Consider the following 19,770-nt stretch of genomic DNA (forward strand, 5'->3'; position numbering starts at 1 on the left):
TACAGCAACTGAATGTTTTGTGAAACGCCTCCAGAGGTGATGACTCAACCACCTCCCTGGGCAGCCTTTTAGAAAGGAGAATGGTGAAGAATTGCACTCAGAGTGGAAAGGAGATTGAAAGTAGGAGCAATTTAGGGCTGGGTATGAGGCACTCTGGACGGCTTGAGCAGCCTCACTGCCACAAGCAAGCAGGTAAAAATCTGCTCCACCAGGAGCACATGGGCAGAAGGGCAGGGGTATGATGAGTACCCACTTGGGCTCTGGAATTGCTGAACAAAACAAATCCGACCTGGGATACATAGTAAGGGAAAATAAACGTTTCTTGAGGGCGAAAAACATAAATACTTGAACAGCATCTGATAGTATAAGCACTATTTCTAGTGAAAGATGTAATAAACTAAAAGATTAAATGCGTATCTTCTCACTATGAAACAAGCTGAGATTGCTTGCTGGGTACAGCAGAGGGATTTGCACAGCCACATGAGCAAAAGCAATTCTGTCTGGGTTTCAAGCTCAATTTCTGCTATTCAGATACATAAAATTATCTAAATCCTATCTTGCAATTGACAGGTAGCAGGACAAGGTCAGTTAATCACAGCAGAGCAGAGGAGGGAGGGCAGGGTTACTCTGATACACACAGTTCAGAAACAAGAGCATGTTTGCCAGGGATTCAGCTGATCATTGCTTCTCCTATCTCGGTGTTGAAGGCAGCTGTGTGGGTGTCGTGGCGTGGGAGGCAAACACAAAGAGGTGGAGTCTTTACTTAGCTGGGCTGCCATGCAGAGGGCCGTCATGAGGCTGAAGAAGGGTTTGCTGTGCTTGTAGGGAGTGGAAGAAGAATTGCTGCAACTAATTGCAGGGCTCCAGACTGTAATTTAGATGTGAACTGTAATAATAATAAAAAAAAAAAAAGCCAAATTCCCTTAGGAGGAGGACAGTGTGCAGCTGGAGAATTTTAAGAAGGAAGAAGAAAGGTCAAATTTACTTTTTTTGAGAGGGAGAAAAAAGGAGACTGTTGCTGGATGAAGAGTTCTGTAAGGCTGCAAAAGCCTCAGTAGTGAAGAGAAATTGACATATTAGATATATGTATTTACCTAAAATTTGCATTGTTTAATCTGTTAGTCACTGAGTTAGGATTTAAGGTCTGAAGCAATTACACAATCCATTCCCTTGCTTCAAGGCAGGATCTCTTATGCCTCTGCTGCCCCTAGCAGATACCCGGTAGCCTGTTGCTGGAGGCCACTTTGCAGTGCATCCTCCAGACTGCAGAAAGCCTTCTCTATAGCATTACTGTCTATGGAAAGCATTTCCCAATGCCTCATGCTTCACCTACAACACCCTAAAGTCACTACAGCCAGTTCCTATTGGAGCTAGTACAAATGCAGATACACTCTTTCTTTGACATTACAGCTCTCCCGAATTTTCAGTGTGCAACTGTAACAACCAGAAAGATCAACACAATGGAGTAGTGTTACAGGAGATGCAATGACAAGGGAACCAGAGCAATAAAAAGGTATTACGAGGCAAAATGGCTCACCTACCTCTGAAGATCCAGGCTTACAGGAAAAGCACCACAAGAGAGGGATCTCCAACCAGAAATCTTTTCCTAGTGGCAGTCAACCTTAAATGAGGTCTAAGAGAGGTGCAGCCAAGCTGCGGCCCTTCCGGTCACGCAGCTGAATTGCCTTCACCTGTGCTTGCAGGACTGACCAGGTCGTTTTCTCAGGTGCTCAGTCAGTGGTTCAGGCCATGACTCAACAGTTACCATACAGTAACATTCTCAATTTTTTCATGCATGTTAGTCTTTTGTTAGGGATCAGATTTTCTAGACTGCAGACGGCACTTGTTTGCACTTGTTTGCCTCTGTTTCCTTTGTGCAGCACACAGAGTGCGGGTGACTCCAGCCATAACCTTTGTAACCCAAACAAACAATAGTGCAAGGTTCTGTCACTCTTTAGCCTTGTGTATTCCTCCTTGAGGCTGGCCTTTCTACCATGGTTAATATAACACGTAATATATAATATGTAGTGCCATAGAGGTGATTAGAAAAAGCACCTCAGCCTTCCTAGGGAATATCCTGTATAGAGAGATGCAAAGCAGCACAGGCTGCCTGTGATTGAGTGGCAAACTTTGGATACTTTGCCTGTGGCAGATGGAGAATCTGTTCTCCTGCAAGCTGTTGCTTTTCCAGTCTGTGTGCAGGGAAGGTGGGTAGGGGTCCTATCATATAAAGCCCCTCTTATGCCAAATGCCTAAGCAGCCTTTCCTCAGCCACAATCACCTCTAGGATAAGGCAGACCTCTCCCTCTTCTCCCCTGCTCTCCAGTCCCTCTCTGTGCTGTTGATGTCCCAATACAGCTGCACCTTGAGCTGGGTAAAATGCAGCTGAAAAAATCAATCAGCCCTTAGGGACAAAAGTCATTCTGCCTTTACAAAGTCAGCTTGATTGTCACAATATTTTGTTTAGAGCAGCAGGACTATCCCAGGGTGTCTGACCTTGCACATTTGAGTCTTCGGTATATTGATAATGGTATCTGGGGAACAGAGCATCCTCTTGTGCTAGTAACAGTGCTAACTATTAGTGTACAATTACTGTTGTCAGTCCCTTTCCCTCAGACATTTACAGTATCACCCCTAATATCTCTAGTGGCTAATTTAAATAACTCCTGCAAGAAATACTAAACTGGAGTCTTAGAAACAGGCCTTCTCTGATTAGCTGAGTTCTGTGATGCAGATCCAGCAGGATGCAATTAAAGTCATCCCCATGAATGTGTGCTGCTGCAGGATGAGAGGAGGGTTCAGCTCATGCAGTGCAGCCACTGGGGCTGGGTGCTGGAGCCTCCAGCTCCTTCTTTGTCCAATGGAGACAAAAGTGCTCCCACAGAGGGAAGTCCATCCCATCTATTCTAGTAAAGGTGGGGGTAGTTAAGCTAGGTTATCTTAAGCCCACCTGTCTCTGGCCCAAAGCATGGTCAAGAGTTCCTTCTTTTTCTCCTTGTCAGCTTACTGCAGATGCTAATTTAAAGTATATTAGGGCCTAATCCTATTTTGGGTCTGACTTGTTAGCCCTACAAAATATAACAGCTTGCAGGTGTTTGGAGGAATAGTTTAGCACATTTAGCACACTTTTTTTTTGTGATTATTTTCAGGGAGCTCTTTAAATAACCATTAAACTTTGACAACACCAAGCAGAGACGGCAGGTATTTAAAAATAAAATGAGGAGAGAGGAAAAAAAGCAGCTTGATTGTAAAACTAAGCAGCAGGGCCCTGGACAGCACACCCCTCCCTTGTGACCAGGCTGCTTTTTAAGAAACCAGTGCTTTGCTACTGCAGAGCTATAGCAGATTTATTTTTTATTTCAGAGGCATTTATCTGCCCTGGTGATATTGCTGTTCTCCCTTCTGTACAAATGCATGGTCACAGGTCCAGGCCTGAAGGGGTGAGTTAAGGAAAAGTCTAAACCCACTCAAATTTATTTTCTTCCCCCAGCTTTCTCCTGCAGTTGGGCTGCATTTGGTCTGAACACTGGAGCTTGCTGAGGGATGTTTCTGGCTGTGGCTGCTTCTGCAGCACCCACCGTGCATGTGGACCTGTGGTTTTGATGGATCAGGTGTAGCTACCACCCTATGTCATGGCCTCATTAAGTGCCTTGCACTTAGCACAGCCAATCGCAGCTTCAGCTAATTTCCCTTTCATTTGTTTCATGCTCTCAGTAATAGAATTATAGAATCATAGAATGATTTAGATTGGAAAGGACCTTAAAGCCCATCCAGTTCTGGCCTCTCCTGTGGGCTGTCTTCCCCCCCATTGGATCCCACTGCCCAGCACCCCATCCAACCTGGCCTTGGGCACCTGGTCAAAAGCTGAACAAGTCATTTCTTTCTATTTCTATCATAAGGGCCTGACTGCTACACAGGCATGCTTGTGTAACTATGGAACTGAGATGTAGTAAAAAATATATATATATATGTATATATGCTTTGCTTTTTGTTTCAAAAAGCCTTGCTTATCCTAAATCTCCAGAGATCCACAAAGTGTTCATGTTCTGTTTGTCCTGTGGTCATTCTGCAGCAGTGCCCTACAACACAGACACATGAAACATATTGTCTTGAGGCTGGTTTGGTTAAGATTGCCTTCAATAAGTAGAGGGTAAAGCGTTGCTATGAATAACTGGCAGAGTGCAAATAAATGCACATCACCAAGGTAGCAAATGTGTGAGTGTAGACTTTGACCTATTAACTGCCTCAAAAACATTTTTCACTTAAATGCTTGCAATTTATCCTGTACTTTCTCCTGTCTTCTGTGACATCAGGGTAAATGATGGCTGTGCTGTTGTGTCCATGCAGTGGGCAGAGCTGCTGGGTGTCCCAGACACCCTGCTGAAGCCATGGGGTGTTGAGCAGTGCTGGGTGTGCTGATGGCATCGACCTCCTGCCATGAACAGATAATGGGATGAGCTGGGAGTCACTGTGTTTGGGATGTTTGCAGAAGACTGTTCAAACAAATATTGCAACACCTGGAAAACAAAGATGCTCCCAGAGGTAAAAGGGAGAAAACAGCTCCTGTTGCAAAGCAAAGAGGCAGGATTAAATGCGTGCTGCTTGGAGAGATGAGCAGAGAGAGTGGAATAATGGGGAGGAAGTATTAAGGGTTAAGAAAGAAAGAGGGAAATGGGTCCTTTATCTTGGTATTAAAGGTTTAACCCAGTAATTCTCCCTTTTTCTCTTATTTCTGGGATAAAAATAAGAAAGCTCGGAAAGCTTAAGGGCTAGATTTGAGATGACAGCCGTGAGGGCAAAGATGCTCAGACGCAACTGGGAACTTCAGAAATCCCTAATCTGCTTTTTCTTTGGGGGGAGAAGTCAGCACTTGACAAGAGGGGGAAAAAATAATGTGACTGCATTTTTAGATGACTACAGTCTTTAATAGTGGTATTATAATGGGGCTTGTTTATTTAATCTTAGCCAAATTTGTCATTGGCGAGAGCAAAACGCTCTTCTGTGAGTACCCAGAGCTTATTTGTCTATGGTCTTTTTCTGCAAAATTCCTTTTGGAAAGTTTAACTTTAAGGTCCGAAGTCAATGTGGTCTTAAAAATCAGAAGGCTAGTGGAATCCCCACAAACTGCAAGAAAATCCAGGCAGTGTATATGTCTCAGGCTTCTAAGTAGCGTCATTGCCATCTCCATAGTGGCTTAGCCCTGAATTCAAAATTCTTAAATTCAACAGGAGGCCACAACTGGTGTTGCTTTTAATACTTCCCTAAGAAGATCTTGTAGGGAATCTGCTTTTCTATCAATCCCACTCTGTTTTTGTGAAGATCAGATGTGAATAGAGCAAACACTGTGAGGCTTTCTGGCCTTGTTTGCCTGTCCTGGTCACAGAGGACTGTCCCATGCTCTATAAAGGGAGCAGCAGCTAAAATACAAAGAGATCTGCAGAGAAATTCCAAAGCAGCTTTGATTTTTTTCAGAAATGCTTTCCTGAAGGCTGGTTCTCCTGCAGAAGGAGATCTTCACAGAATCACAGAATCACAGAATGGCCAGGGTTGGAAGGGACCTCAAGGATCATGAATCTCCAACCCCCCTGCCACATGCAGGGCCACCAACCTCCACGTTTAATGCTAAACCAGGCTGCCCAGGGCCCCATCCAACCTGGCCTTGAACACCTCCAAGGACGGAGCATCCACAACCTCTCTGGGCAGCCTGTTCCAGTACCTCACCACTCCCTGGGTAAAGAATTTCCCCCTGATGTCCGACCTAAATCTCCCCTCCCTCAACTTAAAACCATTTCACCTTGTCCTACACATACCAACGCTTTCAAAGAGTTGATTCCCCTCCCCTCTGTAGGCTCCCTTTAGGTATTGAAAGGCTGCACTGAGGTCACCCCGCAGCTTTCTTTTCTCCAGGCTGAACAAGCCCAGCTCCCTCAGCCTGTCCTCATAGGGGAGGTCTTGGGTTAGGATCTCTGTTTTCATCCAACTGACCCTACTAAAAGAACAAAGAGCTCTTGTGCTGCGTTCCCCACCTTGGAAAAGAGAAGCTGTGCCGTGTTTTCTTCTTGTTCATCATCTTCAGTAGGAAGGATCCTGGAACCAGACCCTACTCAGCAGAGCTCACTGATGTTTGCACAAGATGGGCTGGAATACAGCTCTGCAGCTGTTGGATACCCTTAAGAAATAACTGCCTTTCAAGTGAGGAAATGGAGCTGCTCAGGGGACATGCACCTAGCGTACACAAAGGAGCTGCTCTCAGACTCAGTTTTATGACGAGAATCGCATTTGAGGCAGGTTCCTGTTAAGACAGGAAATACTGTTCTTATTGCAGAAAGAAGTTGGCCTGTTCCGCAATGTACTCGGGGTTATTTGCATTTTATGTCAGCAATAAAATACAGCAGATTTACAGGAAATCTGCCAACCTGTTTATTGAGCTTAAAATCTGACTTCCCCCTGCTGCTTTGTAATAAGCAATAAATGAACAAACACTGTTCTCTGAACAGAGCCTATTCCATCTGATAATACCCAGGATGCTTCTCCATAGGGAGAGGCTGAGGAAAGAGCCTGTTTGTTACCCAGATCAGATATATTTGTTATCCCTGCAGTGCAAGTTGGGCATGCAAATGAAATGAAAGTGATAAAAGAGGATGAGGGGAGACGTTTCTTATCCAAATGGAAGGAGAAAAAGGACTTCAGCCATCATTAGTAGTGACCGACTTGGCTGTTCATTTCTTGACTGCATTGTGTTGTGTAGTGCCGGTCATGTGAAAAGTGAGCGTGTGTCCCCTGGAACTGAGCTGAGGCCACTGGTTGGACAAAAGTCTGAGAAGGTATGGTTGAAATCTGAGTTTGAGCTCAAACACTTGTATTGTGGAGACTGCTTTCAGGTGGAATTTACCTGGTGAACATGTGGAGTGCTGGCTAAAGTCACAGATGGAAGGTGGGTTGGTACTAAGGACAGTTTCGGTTTCCTCAGCCTGGGGAGTTTCTGTTGTGCTCACAATGACCAAATCAAAACTGAGAGAATGATGGGTCAGTCATACTATAGAAACATAGATTCAAGTTGGAAGGGACCCTTAAAGATTATTCAGTCCAGCTCCCCTGCAGTGATGGACACCCACAGCTCCATCCTGCAGACCTGCATTCTGTACTGCTTTGGCTCTTGATCATCCTTCCTGAAGCTCCACTGCCTCTTGTACTGCATTCATTGCACTGACTGAACCTTCTCCCACCTAATTTAAGCCATCTAACAATTTGGAGTGAATTTTAATCCAGCCCTCTAGTTTCTCTCTGTGAAGTAAAATGGGGAATGATACCTCAGAGGTTCTTGGTTTGGACACTTAGTTTAATATCCCTCAACTTTCCATTTCTGAAAGTGAGGAAAGAAGATCTGTGTGCTGTGACAGGTCTTCCTGTTCACCCTTCCTTTTATTTATAGCCATTTTAGTGATGCTTGAATGGCTGCCACACAGGCACAGGAAAAGATGATTCCTTCTTCAAAGCAGAGATGGAGGGAGCCCAAGAATCTGCTTCCAAAATGCATTGGAAGAACAGCCTCTTCCTCTCAGGTCTTGCTCCTTCCACCCATAACCAATGCAGCCCTATTTCTGTTTCCTCCATTCTACATCTCTCTGCTGTTTGCAGCTCAGCTTTTATCCGTGCCAGGTTTCAGGCACAGCTTTCTCTTTGCTCAGCTCACCTCTGCTGCTGCTGCTCTGAAAACAGGTGGACAAAAATGATTTTTCTCTGTGGAGCTAAATGTCTTTGTGGTTCAGTGAGCTCCTTAAGAGAAACACAAGGAGATATGAAGTTCTAGAATCAGTGAGATCATTACAGTTTAGTGGCTAAAACCTGCAGCTGGTAACAGCAGCTGTGGAGCACAAACAACAGTTGTTAAAAACAACATTGCAGTCCAGAGTGCCCCCAGAGGAGGATAGGATGTGACCTACATTAACTTGACCTTAGTTTTGTTGAAAAACTCGTGGAAGAAGAAATAAGAGATTGAGTAAAGCACTAAATATACAGAGCGTAAATAGGAAGGGACAACTCTAAAGTGGCAGAACCACCATTCAATCTATTTATCAAGGAACAGAAAAAAATGCAATTGATTAAGGTTATCAGTAATAACAGAATAGCCAGGAAAAGAGCATCTAACCAGAAAAAGAAGGTATCTTAAGTGATAAGAACCAAACAAATGACAGCAAAAAGAAAGTTGGTAATATTTATAAACATTCTGAGCTGTCACTAAAAACCCAACTTTTTGGTAAATAACCTGTGTTCAACTGTTTGGTACAAAGATGGAAATGCAAAATAAAGCCAGTGTGCATAGCATGTGCTTCTTACAGCACACGCAGTGTTTGATAAGCCCGTGGTACCTTCTGGTAGATTTTGGTGAGGTAAAGGCTCTGTTTATACTCACCAATTTCCAATACAGTGGTTACTTACCGGCATATTTACTTTAATTATACTGTCTTCAAACTGGCAGTGCAAAACAGAAGTAGGGGACATCATTCTCTGCATCACACATCCACTAAACATAATTTTAATGATTTACCTGCAGGTGAGATGTTCACTTCTTGGCATCCACCTGGAGTGGATGCTTCAGGTTCGTAGGCAGCACTCAGGAACAAAAGAGACACTTTGGACTTGAGACTTCATCTCTCAGGGAAAGCCCAGTATCTAGTTATGGTTTTCGATGGTCATTTAGATTTTTGTTTTTCCTGATAGTAGACTCATAGTTGATTATGGGAAATAGTCTTTAATGGAAGCCGTTTGTGGGAGCTCGGAACTAATATTGGCATATCAATGTTTCCAAATCAGTTTTGGTTTTCCTTCATTGTCCAGTCATTCTGGAACATCATGGTGATTTCTTCACAGTTCAAAATTACATGCTCATATTTTTCAGTTCTACTTTTATCACTAATGTACTCTCTGCTCTCTTCTTCTCCTGAAGTTTGAAATTAACCAGAAGGGCAATTGTTGAGGTTAGAGAGCAGGGCAGAGTCTGGTCTCAGCATTTCTGAGATATCAGCTTGAATGCCCTTATTTAGAGAAATGAGAACATGGTGAATAATTTAAACATAACATGCATCTGTGCACAAGTATTGTTTGTCTTTGGCCATCCAGCAACAAAGAGCAGAACCTGTTCCTGGCAGCGCTCAGATGTTATTGCAGCTTTGCTCCCAGATCTCCCCTTAGCCATTCTTGGAGCTACTTCTGCAGAGTTTGAGGAAAGGTTTATCTCACTTTAGCCTCTAAGGATGATAAACAAACCTCCTGCTGGCCTTCCCTCTCCCTTTTTAAAGATTTACTTTGCCAGCATATTGCAGTGATTGGGAAACTGTCATTAGATGCCTGTGCTTCCCCTGCAACAAGCTATTCCTCAAGCTGGTAAATCAACCTTCAGGTAGCTCCTGTCACCAAAGGCAGGTGGTAAGCATAAAATAAGACTTGGAGTTATATAAGCAAGCTAGTAACTAAATTAACCTGAAAGTCTGTCAGGCACAAATATATAAGTTTATATCTCAGAGTAACTAAAATGATTCTCTTCTAAAAGCTGCATGCTGTTTGGGTCAGGATGAGTGCAAGCAATGAGGTTCATTTGCACATACTGCATAAAAGGGAGCTCAGACTTAACCTGCAGTCTGAGTCAGGGGAATAAGCAACTGAACTAAAAATAGTTCAGTAAATCTGCAAAAGGTAGTCTGCAGCTGCTATCCAGCTGAATGGCAAGTCCAAGTGAATGGGCATTTTAATATCAAGTGTTCTTACGTTCTGCAAGAACTACCAAAAAATAAATGCAGCACTTCTCCAAGCATCACAACTTGATGTCCTGTCTTTCTACATCCTAGTGCTGAGCATCACATAAAGGCACAGTTATAAATCAGTGCAGATAACAACAAAACAATTGCTTTCATGAAATGTCTAATGTGTTGTTAGAACAGGAGGTTCTGTGCTTATTCTAGCAAGAGACATCAATGTGGTGTGTCCTCAGGAACATGAAACTATACAGAAGAGGGGAGAAAATGAATTGAATTCTCTGTGCCTGCATCACAGAGGGACAAAGAATAAAGTGAAATGTGTAGAGATAATCAAGCCACTGAGAGATAGGAGAGTCCAGGCAGATAGGAGTCAGATACCAAATGAGCAACAAAATAAGTCTCCGGCAATAAAAAGAATACATGAAATTGGACTGAAGAAGGGTGAGAGACAAATGAAAGTGTGAAGTGAACCCAGAAAACAAAACAAAGATTGAATCAGAGTGTGGATATATACACAGGTGTCTGTGTTTGCAAGCACAAATATAGAACAGGAAACATGCTGAAGATGGAAGGATGGAAAAATGACTGGAATAATAGTGTAAGTGGAGAAGGCTGTGAGAGGATAACTGGGTGGTGGGGGAATAGCAAATGAACAATTAAAGCAATTTAACTTCTTGTGATATAAGATGAGGAGCTCTAAAATTCAAAAACCTGAAGATACAGGGCAATACCTGGAAGATGTTTTGTCTTGAGGAGGCACAGATGGACTGTGAAACCTTCCTGGGATACTGCAACCTGGGGGCACCCTCTGGCCCTCACAGATCTAATACCTCAGCTATTCCTATTCAGTTTCATTCTCTCAGAAGGCCACTGCAAGTTGAACAGGCCATTTGCAAGCATAACCAGTTGGTCTTCAAGGCTCCTTGATGGTTAACTTGAACCCACAAACTATTATGCTGGTATCCATGGATGCACTGTAGAAGATATTGACTATTCCATCTGAGGGGTATTGCCATGAGAAATTGAGCCTCTTGTCTTACATCCTGGATTTGCAGTCAACCACTTGTGCCTGTGCTTGCTGAGCACATTGGAAGCAATTTTCCAGGCACCAGGGAGTGAAATAAAAGCACATTCAGAGTTCAGTTATAGTGCAGTGCGGCAAGTTCTGGGGTGAAACAAAACTATTATGGAAAGAGAAAGCAGTTCCCATTTTTAAAGCTTCTGTAATATTTTTATTTTTTTTCCCCTGATGCAACAGCAGCTGTGTGAGAAGTCTTGCAGGTCTCCTGAAAGCAGCTCTGAAGAGTCCTGCGTATTCTTTCTTTCACTTGTCACCTACTGACGAGCTTAGCCATTGGCCTGATAAAATCCTGTGTGTGACCAGGGAGCAAACCCTCCCTTGCTGAACAGATCAGAGTCCTGTATGCCCTTCAGCTCACTTGCAAGGCTATTGCAAGCCCTAAAGCTCCCAGACATCTGGGGCCTGGTGAGTGGTTGGGGTAAATTGAGGAAGACAGCGCAGGCCTTCAGGGATGGCCTTCTGCCTGACTGCTGCCTCTGTGACCAGATGACACCGTGCATCACTGCAAGCTGCTTGGTCTCCCTGGTCCCTCTGTAGACTGGTTGTGTGTAATGCAGCCTGAAAAGAGGCTGTGCCGCAGTGGGATCTGTGCAAGAAATACAGTAGTAAGCAACTGCACTGATGTCTCTGCTTCTGTGAGCACGTTATCTTCGGGTTGGATGCCCTGTCAGGAGCTGCTCAGTATCAGCTTGGCCTAATTTGTCTGCTTAGCCTGTTGATACGGGTTAGAGATTGGATCTGATACATGACTCAACTCCTCAGGAACTGACAGACACAGTGGTTCCCCAACTCCCTGAATTATTTTCAGATGCCTTAGCAGTGTTTAAGCAGAATACAAATTGTGACACAGGAGATCTCTTCACAAAACACTACACTCAGCTTCTTCCTAGTCTACTATATATCGTGCCTCCACAAAATACCCTTTGAGACAGCGTAAATCATCCAGGGAAGCTTAGTCATGTGCCCATCTCTGATTCAGAAGAGCAGCCCGAACACCTGAATTAACACAGCCTGGTTGTCATCTTCCCCGAGTCTTTCCCTGTGCCAGATCTCTCTAAGCAGAAGTGACCCATGACTAAGAGAAGGACATGGACCTCTGTGCAGAAAATAAGGCTGTTCAGCAAAACATTTCCCTGTTCCCACTTCTGTGCTGCAGCTCACCACCACTTGGCAGCACAGGCTTCCGTGAGGCTGAGCTGTGAAAGAGGTCACTGGAAGGATCTAGGCTAAAAAAAAACACCAAGAAAAGGGAGAAAAAAACCTAAAATACCACTTTAGACTATTTTCAGCAAGGTGGTCTCCTAAGAAGGAACTTCTTGATGGGGTCAGGCATGTAGGAGAGGAGCTCTGACCCTGCTTGTTCCCAAATGGAGCTTCCTGCACAAGTAGCACTTAGCCTGCAGTAATCCCGTCTGCAGGACCTTTCTAGCACTGCATTGTTAATTAAATGACCTGAAGAGCAACAGGATATGGAAGGATGACTCATCGCTAGTCTTACTAATTGCAGTTCAGACTGATCTGGATAATAAGTGCCCTGGTTCCCACAGTACTGGAAAATCCGTGTCACCTCAAGTCCATCCTCCTTGCTCCCTGGGTTTGCTCAGACAGGCAAGGTCCTGTCAAAGCAGAGCCATTCGTTTTCCTATACCATGGCTTGCAGTGATGATGTCCCAGTCAGACTGCGTTTTGCTTTGTTATAGTTCATCCGTAGTTTCAATGCTTTATGGAATTCGTCTTTATTTCTATTCACAAAAAATGCCCTGAAAGAAAATCTATATCCTGCTTCCCATTCAGCAGATACTGAATTTCAATGGAGAATGAAGTGATTCATGTCATCTCTACTGAGTATAAAACAGTGGGGATCTGTCTGACACAATATAATCGGACTGTATACCTTCAGTAAAATGTCCAAAGGGATTTCTTAAGCATCAGGTGTCCTTTGGCACCTCTACTGCTCAAGTATCTCTAATAATACTAGCAAAGAATCCTGCACTATTAGGCATAGAAACAATTTAGAAATTGGATGTCTGTTTCTGTGTGGGTACAAATCACTGGTTTTATTCATTTCTGCCACATAGTTCCAGCATTTTCTGATACTCTTTCAGTAACAGCACAACAGCAATAGAGAAAAAAGGAGACCCCAGCCCTATGCACTAAACAATACTGTGGTTTAAATCCGAGCTTACCTAATAGTGAAAAACGTAGACTAGGTAGATAATTAAGTCCTTGCAGCAGTTGGATAATTGTACTTGTCTCAAAAACAAAGCAAAAAAAATAAGCATGCATGATGAATGGCTCAGTGCAATGAATGCAAATACCAGGCTATTATGTATTGAAGTTAATAGCAACCAAATGTTAGTAAGATGGCTCGAAAAGAACAAGAGTAGGAATGTCTGATAGAGTTTAGATATTCATCAAACAAATGTGAGTCGTTAGGGGAAAGTGTCATGGAAGAAGAATGGGTGATATAATGCAGGGTGTAAGGTAAAAGTCATCATCAGCCTCTGATTTACTACACATGCAAAGCACACCCTCTCCCTTGGCAGTTATAAAACAATATGTTTTGTCATTTTTCAAAGCTGCAATCTACCGCGTGTTTTGGGTGCAACCTGCACATTAAACAGGCCAGGCTGAATGTCATCCCTATATAAATGGTGGCTGAAGTTTTCAGCCTGTGCCAAAAGTGATCAAGAATTCTGGCTCTGGGTGTGTAACAGTGAAAACCTTGGGAAAATGGTATTTACAGAATCACCTTCACAGTCCTTGCTTTGGCCTTTTTCCAGCATCACCTGTCCCTCTTTTCCAGCTCCACTCTGCCATGCTCTCCCACCTGCCTGTTTTTGCATTGAGGAGGATTTCTTGTCCCTCTCTGTGACTTGGGTTTATTCCCTGTTCTGTGTGTCATGGCAGATCATATTTTAAGGACAACTGAGAATTCCCTAATAGGATTAGGGAAAAAAAGCTAATAAACATTGGTACTCAGTGGAGTGGAGATTTTAGGATTTTAATGGTAGTTTTGCAGATGGTTTTTGGTATCCTTGTGGTTTCTCAGCACCTTTACTCTTATAGGCTAGCTCAGATATGTGTAAGATACCTATAAGGGAATCTGCTCCATCCAGGTTCCAGTGTCCAGCTGGGATGCAGTGGAGCTAACAGCAGAGAATCCTAGCTGCTCTCCATGATGCTTCTGGGCTTCAACACTGGATATTCTCCTTAGCTTTGCCTTCCAACACGCCTTAGTCATATCAACACTAGACCAGTCCTGGAAACTCAATTCCAACCCCAGTGCTGTTCACGGGCATGAAGAAGCTTTGCTGGGTATTTTCTTAGCGGTTTACAAAGCAGGCTTTGCTTTTTCATTGTTGGAATGAAAACTCCAGCACTGCGTTGGAATACTCCAAAGGTCTAGAGTTTAGATACAGATGCAGAAGCTCTGACGCTTATCTGAACTGACTTTAAATTGACTATTACTCATTTTCCTTCCCGCAAGCAATGAATTGATATGCCCTGTGAGGGGAGTAGGGGTGGGAAAATTATGTGGCCTGGTGAAAGTTTTCCTGAGGTCAAAAATTATTAAATTTCACTCGTTCCCATTCTTTGCCTCCCACTTGAAACTTTTTGAAGGAGGGCAGCTGGTGTCAGCCAGATCCTTTCAGACGTGCATCGTGCTGTAACTAAGCAGCCATCCACTTCAATGGTGAGGGATGATAATTGCAGGTCCTGGGCTGCTGACTGACGTCAGCTCTTCAGAGGAGGATGCTGACTGCTTAATGAATAACAGCAGATACTGTTTAGCATCTGCTCAGAAAGGAAAATTCAAAAATGACTTTTAGGGAGCAGTCAGCATCTATTATCTTCTTTTTGATGATTATAGATTATCGCTCCTTTAATTTGAGAGGGGGGAGGGAGGTCCTGTTAAGAGTTTGCTCCTGGAGCAGCAACTTCAAGCCTGATTATATGGCAAACAGAAAAAGGTGACAAGAGGGTCTAATTACAGGATCTTTTTCCAGGAGAAAATTAATTTCTATTACATGCTCAGCATGGCATGGATAGTCCCATACTGACTTCTTGCAGAGGCTCTTTATTTCCTTTAGCCTACTCTTCCTTCATGCTGCTTCTTTCCCTACATTTAAAGCCTTTGGAGTGTGGGGCTGCTCGGGCAGTCTGAGGGTTGGAAGTTGTTTCCTTTTTCTTAATAACATGGAGAGGCAGAATTGCCATGAGGCCTATTGCTGTGTATATTTCTTGCATCCTGCTGTTACACTTTACTATTGGAGGGCAGCCACCTGTTTAATGTAATGCACATGCAATCTGGAGCTAGCCCAATTTTTGATAAATACCTGAAGCAGAGGAATTGGGCCTGTAGGATCATGAGGTGTCTTCTGAAGGCTGAAGCAATTAAATATGTGCTGTTTAAGCTCTTTGCTTGCTCTGGCATTGCACCATTCCTGTATTCTTGCCTTTGTTTCCACCACCAAGTCCCCTACAGAGAGGTCATAACAAAGCCAGCTGAAGTAGATCTCTCAGTCGGGAGTTGTCTCCATCTCAGTGGGCTGGATTCTGCCTCTTTTCTGTCTGCTTGTGACGTCTGTGAAGCACAGAGCATAGAAAATTAAGGAGCGCACATCTCCCAAACCTGGGCTGTATTCATCATGATGTAGCTCTGCAGAACTCAGGTGTTATACCTGGGGATGAATTTGGTCTATTAACTTCTCCATAACGGCCAACTTCTAGCATGGATGTACTTGCTTTGGGGTCTTGGTGGAGAAATTCATTTAAATTGCATCCCTGAGAAAGGGGGAGGAGGACTAAAAAAGATTAAGAAAAAATAAAGTGTTGAAATAAGAGCTAATAAGCATTATGGAATTGAGCTTTGTTTTCATTACTGTAGCATGCAGCAAAATGCATTTCCCAGCGTTCCTCAAAGCATTCCAGTAATTTGTCTTAATTAGCATGATTTAGGTGGTTGTTTCTAGCCTTTGGAATTTAGCACAAGGTTAATGTACATAAATGTATGATGACATATAAAGAAAGTATAATTGCCTTTAGGATGAAGTGTTCTAGCAGCACAGAATAAGTAAAAAATTGGCTGGGTAGGTGGACTTCTACTGCCAAGACAAAATATAGTAATATGCTGTATTTCAGGTCTGCAGATATGCTATTCACAGGAGGTTCAGTGGCAGGAAAGAAGAGGTCAGAAGTCCTTCTCGAAATGCTTTTTCTTCTATACTTAAGTGAGAGCTGGTTTATTTTTAAGATTGTGGCTCTTAAAAACCTACTGTTTTGTATCCAGTAGGTGTCTCAGTGTATGTAACTATGGAACTAGAAGGTTTAGTTCCTACTTGCCTTTGAGAACAAAACTTGCCTGTCCTGGAAGGATGATGGTGAGGTGTAAAAACAGATGGACTTACCTGCTTGAGTCTTCAAGGGCTTTTGCTATTCTTAAGCACAGAGCTGTTGCTTTCTTTTTGCCCTGACAATTACGTGCACATTGAATGCAACTGTCCCTTCCTTTTTGCTCTGGCACAGCTCTAGAAACGCTTTTCTCTGAAATCCATCCTCTGCCCTTGAAGTTCTCTGGTCTCCATTCAGAGGGATCTCAGCTTTTGTCCACACCCCTCAGCTTGGGGCTGGCAGATCCCTCCTTGCCCTCTCTTCCCCAGCAGCATCTGGAGGGTGCTGGAGATTTATGAGCTTTGCTTTTATTATTTTTATTATTTATGAGCTCTGTTTTCCTTTGTAATGCACTGGGGTGGGACTGACTGTAGCCTTTCAAAAGGAAGTCTCAGAGCAAAGAGCTCTGTTCTTTGGATTGCTTTGTCTTTCTCTTTCATTTTGCCTTTCTCATTTTAAACAGTAGTACATGTTCATATGTCCCCACCCATACACTGCACAAACACAGCTGCTCAGTGTTGTACAAACAAAAAGCTAAAGGGAGTGACAAACCACTCAATCTTACATGCCCAAAGCAAGGTGGCCACACTGTTGGAAGAAGATCTCCAGCAAACGTTGGGATTATTGCAATCATGCTAAAATTTCTCAGCTGCCTGCCTTTGGGAGATATGTAATAATTTCAAGCCATCAGTCTTCTCACTGATGGGTCCCCACAGTCCTCTGACCAGCTTCTGGTTTGCAATGGCATGGATGGTTTTCCCATTCTCCTTCAAGGAGTGACCGTGTAGCATGTCTTTGTTTCCATGAGAAACACCTGCTCTGTTACCATAGCTCCTCCAGCTCCAAGATAGCACAAAGCAGTGTCAGCACACACAGACTCATACGGCAGTGGGTGAGAAACAGCAGCGTTGTCCTCCATTGCAAGTAGCTCCAAAGTTTCCATGGAAACATTTGTTGTTCCATTGCATCATTTATTTATTTGTTTATTTGTTTATTTCTGAGTCCATTTTTTGTTCTGATCCTTTGGATTCTATTTCCTGGATGCTGAGAGTTGTATTAACGGCTTACACAGCAAAGCTACCCTAAGGAATTTACCCAGTGTTGCAGTCCCTTTGATGAGACACCAGTGGTCATTTTTCCCCCTCGAGTTCTGGTGCAGCTATTCAAGGAGTGTCGCAGCAGCATCTCATTTGTATGGATAGAATTCTGTTACACAGATAAAGTGATAATCCCCCATTACTAGAAGCTAATTAATTTAATTCTTGAGTGTTCTCTGAGATACTGAATGGAAATAAAAGGACTGAGATTGATAGAGAAGAATGGAAAAAAAGAATGTTAGGATCTATCAGATCTTCTTCTCTGAGTCTGCTTTGAAGGAGATTGTGTGCTCTTTGCAGGGCCACATCATATTCAGAATGCCAAGGTAACACCTGAGGAACAGTTAATGTTATTTGGAAAGTCTTTGTCATGTAAGAGAGGAGGAGGAAAGGAATTAGGGAGGAATATGGGCATGCTAGTAATGTCACAACTACATATTTATTGCTATTTTCTCCAGCAGTTTTGTTTAGCACAAGTGAACATTCATGAATGTGACTATGAATATGTGCCCGTATCTGCACATACTATACATTAACCGTTCCATACTCATAGCACACAGCTGGCAGAGGTGCAGGACTGGTTTTACCAAGGGCAGACATACATTTGTAGAATTGAGTGATACATGTGACAGAGCCCCATAGGTCAGCCAGAAAGAATCACACGATCAGAGCATATTCCCATGAGGAGTAAAAGCAGCAAACCCATTTTTACAGAGGTGTTCCAGGAGCAGCATGCAGATCAATTCTTTGCAATCTAGGGGAAGAAAAAAAACTCTCAAGCCCTGTATTTATTGCTCTCTACTCAGTGGAACTTTAGGAGTAAAAGGTCTAATCTGTTCTCCATCGCCTTGAATGGATACTGAAAAGCACATCCTGTGAAGGACATTTCCTCCAAAATCCCGCACCTTCTCTCTTGAAAGATCTGCAGTGTTAAGCAAAGGGAGATCTGATGTGAATACACTTGGCTTGATTCATGCAAATTGCTTCCACTGCTATTAATGAGCAAAGGCAGTGAGTGTGCATGCGCAGAACAGTGCAGAAGGAGGAATCCCCAGGCCTTGGTGCAGGTGCACATCCTCTGCAGCGGGTGGGTTAAGCAACCCGCACGGCTGTGTGCTGGGGAAGGCAGGCTGTGCTGGCATAGAAATGTCAGCCTGCAAGCAGGTGTTAACCTACTTCCACCAGGGAGGCTCAGAATAGCCCTGGTGTGCACTCCTGATCTCTCCTTGCATTCGTAAGCCGTAGCTGAAGAGAAGATTTATTTTCTGTGAGTCTGAAAGTGTGACTGAATACTCGTCGGGAGGGTTGTTTTGTGTTTTGAGGCTGCGGCTTCCCTGCTGTATTTCATGTTTACAGTTTATGATACACTGAATCCTTTGGTGCCTGGTTCTCAACTCTGCAATAGAAATGTCACGAAATCCACTGCAGTATGTGCTGTCTTGATTTTTCCAACCGCTTGCTAATGCTTTCAATAAGGTTTAAATCACAGCTCTCCTGGAGAATGCTTATTATGGAGCTCTGTCATCTGTGGCTGTGGGTTTTATTCCCTCCCACTAACTGCCATAATGTTGCCCTTTGGGTCCCACCAAAGCATGCACACTCAGCAAGCAGCATTAGCAAGTCAAGGTGATTTGGTTAATGTGAATTCCCTTGCCCATCTCCTCCAGATCCCTCATGAGCATATTGTATCACAGTTCACCGCCTTTTTCTAGGCCAATATGTCCTTTCAGTTGCTTATAATCTCTGTGGGCTTAAAGGGAAATAAGCATGTGGTAGCTTTGCATATTTCAATAGGAACTTCTCTATTTTGTTGGCTACCAAATACCTTTACAAAGTGAGCATCCTGGTAATGCAGTGGAAGACTTAGGGAAGACTTAGTGTTATTCCATTATATGAACATGCAGTACTGACCTTCTTTTCCACACAGCAACAGAAAGTGCATCAAAATTAGAGAGAGAGGTATTGTAAGACAGAAGAGAACTGAAAGGCTCCAGATCTCTCCAGAGAGCAGCCTAATAATCCTGATGAGGGCTCTCCCTGCTGCAGTACCACCACAGAACCATTTGAGTTGGAAGGGATACTTAAAGGTCATCTGCTCCAACTCCCCTGCAATGAACAGGGACCCCCACAAATCAGCCAGGTTGCTTAGAGCCTGGTTTCAGCCTGATCTTGGTTGTCTCCAAGAACAAGCATACTACGGCTTCTCCACTGTCTGCTATTCCAGGGGTTATTTGCATGTATTTTTCCCTAGGTCAGACTTGGTTTAGATCCAGGGGCTCTATTTTGAAAGAGAAATATGGAAATCTACCTGGTAAGGAGAACAGAGGAATACTATGAGCTCCTGTGTTTTTGCTGGGAGTTTCTCCTCCTGCAGCAGTATGTCATTGGAATAATGAGGCAGCACACTGCTTGACTGTGCAGTGGCCAGATCAGCAGAGATTTC

The 19,770-nt window shown here is 43.5% G+C and overlaps 1 long non-coding RNA gene across 1 annotated transcript; it reads right to left on the reverse strand.

Annotated features, from left to right (window-relative positions):
- Positions 1-295: 295 nt before the first annotated feature.
- LOC128081655 (uncharacterized) lies at positions 296-1,601 on the reverse strand. The gene is made up of 2 exons (XR_008207304.1): positions 1,542-1,601; positions 296-886 (listed from the first exon to the last, which is right to left on the reverse strand). It is a non-coding gene; the product is annotated as an uncharacterized LOC128081655 (long non-coding RNA).
- Between the last annotated feature and the right edge of the window lie 18,169 nt (positions 1,602-19,770).

This window comes from Tympanuchus pallidicinctus, unplaced genomic scaffold, assembly GCF_026119805.1.
Source record: "Tympanuchus pallidicinctus isolate F22 unplaced genomic scaffold, pur_lepc_1.0 scaffold21, whole genome shotgun sequence".
Taxonomy (NCBI): Eukaryota; Metazoa; Chordata; class Aves; order Galliformes; family Phasianidae; genus Tympanuchus; species Tympanuchus pallidicinctus.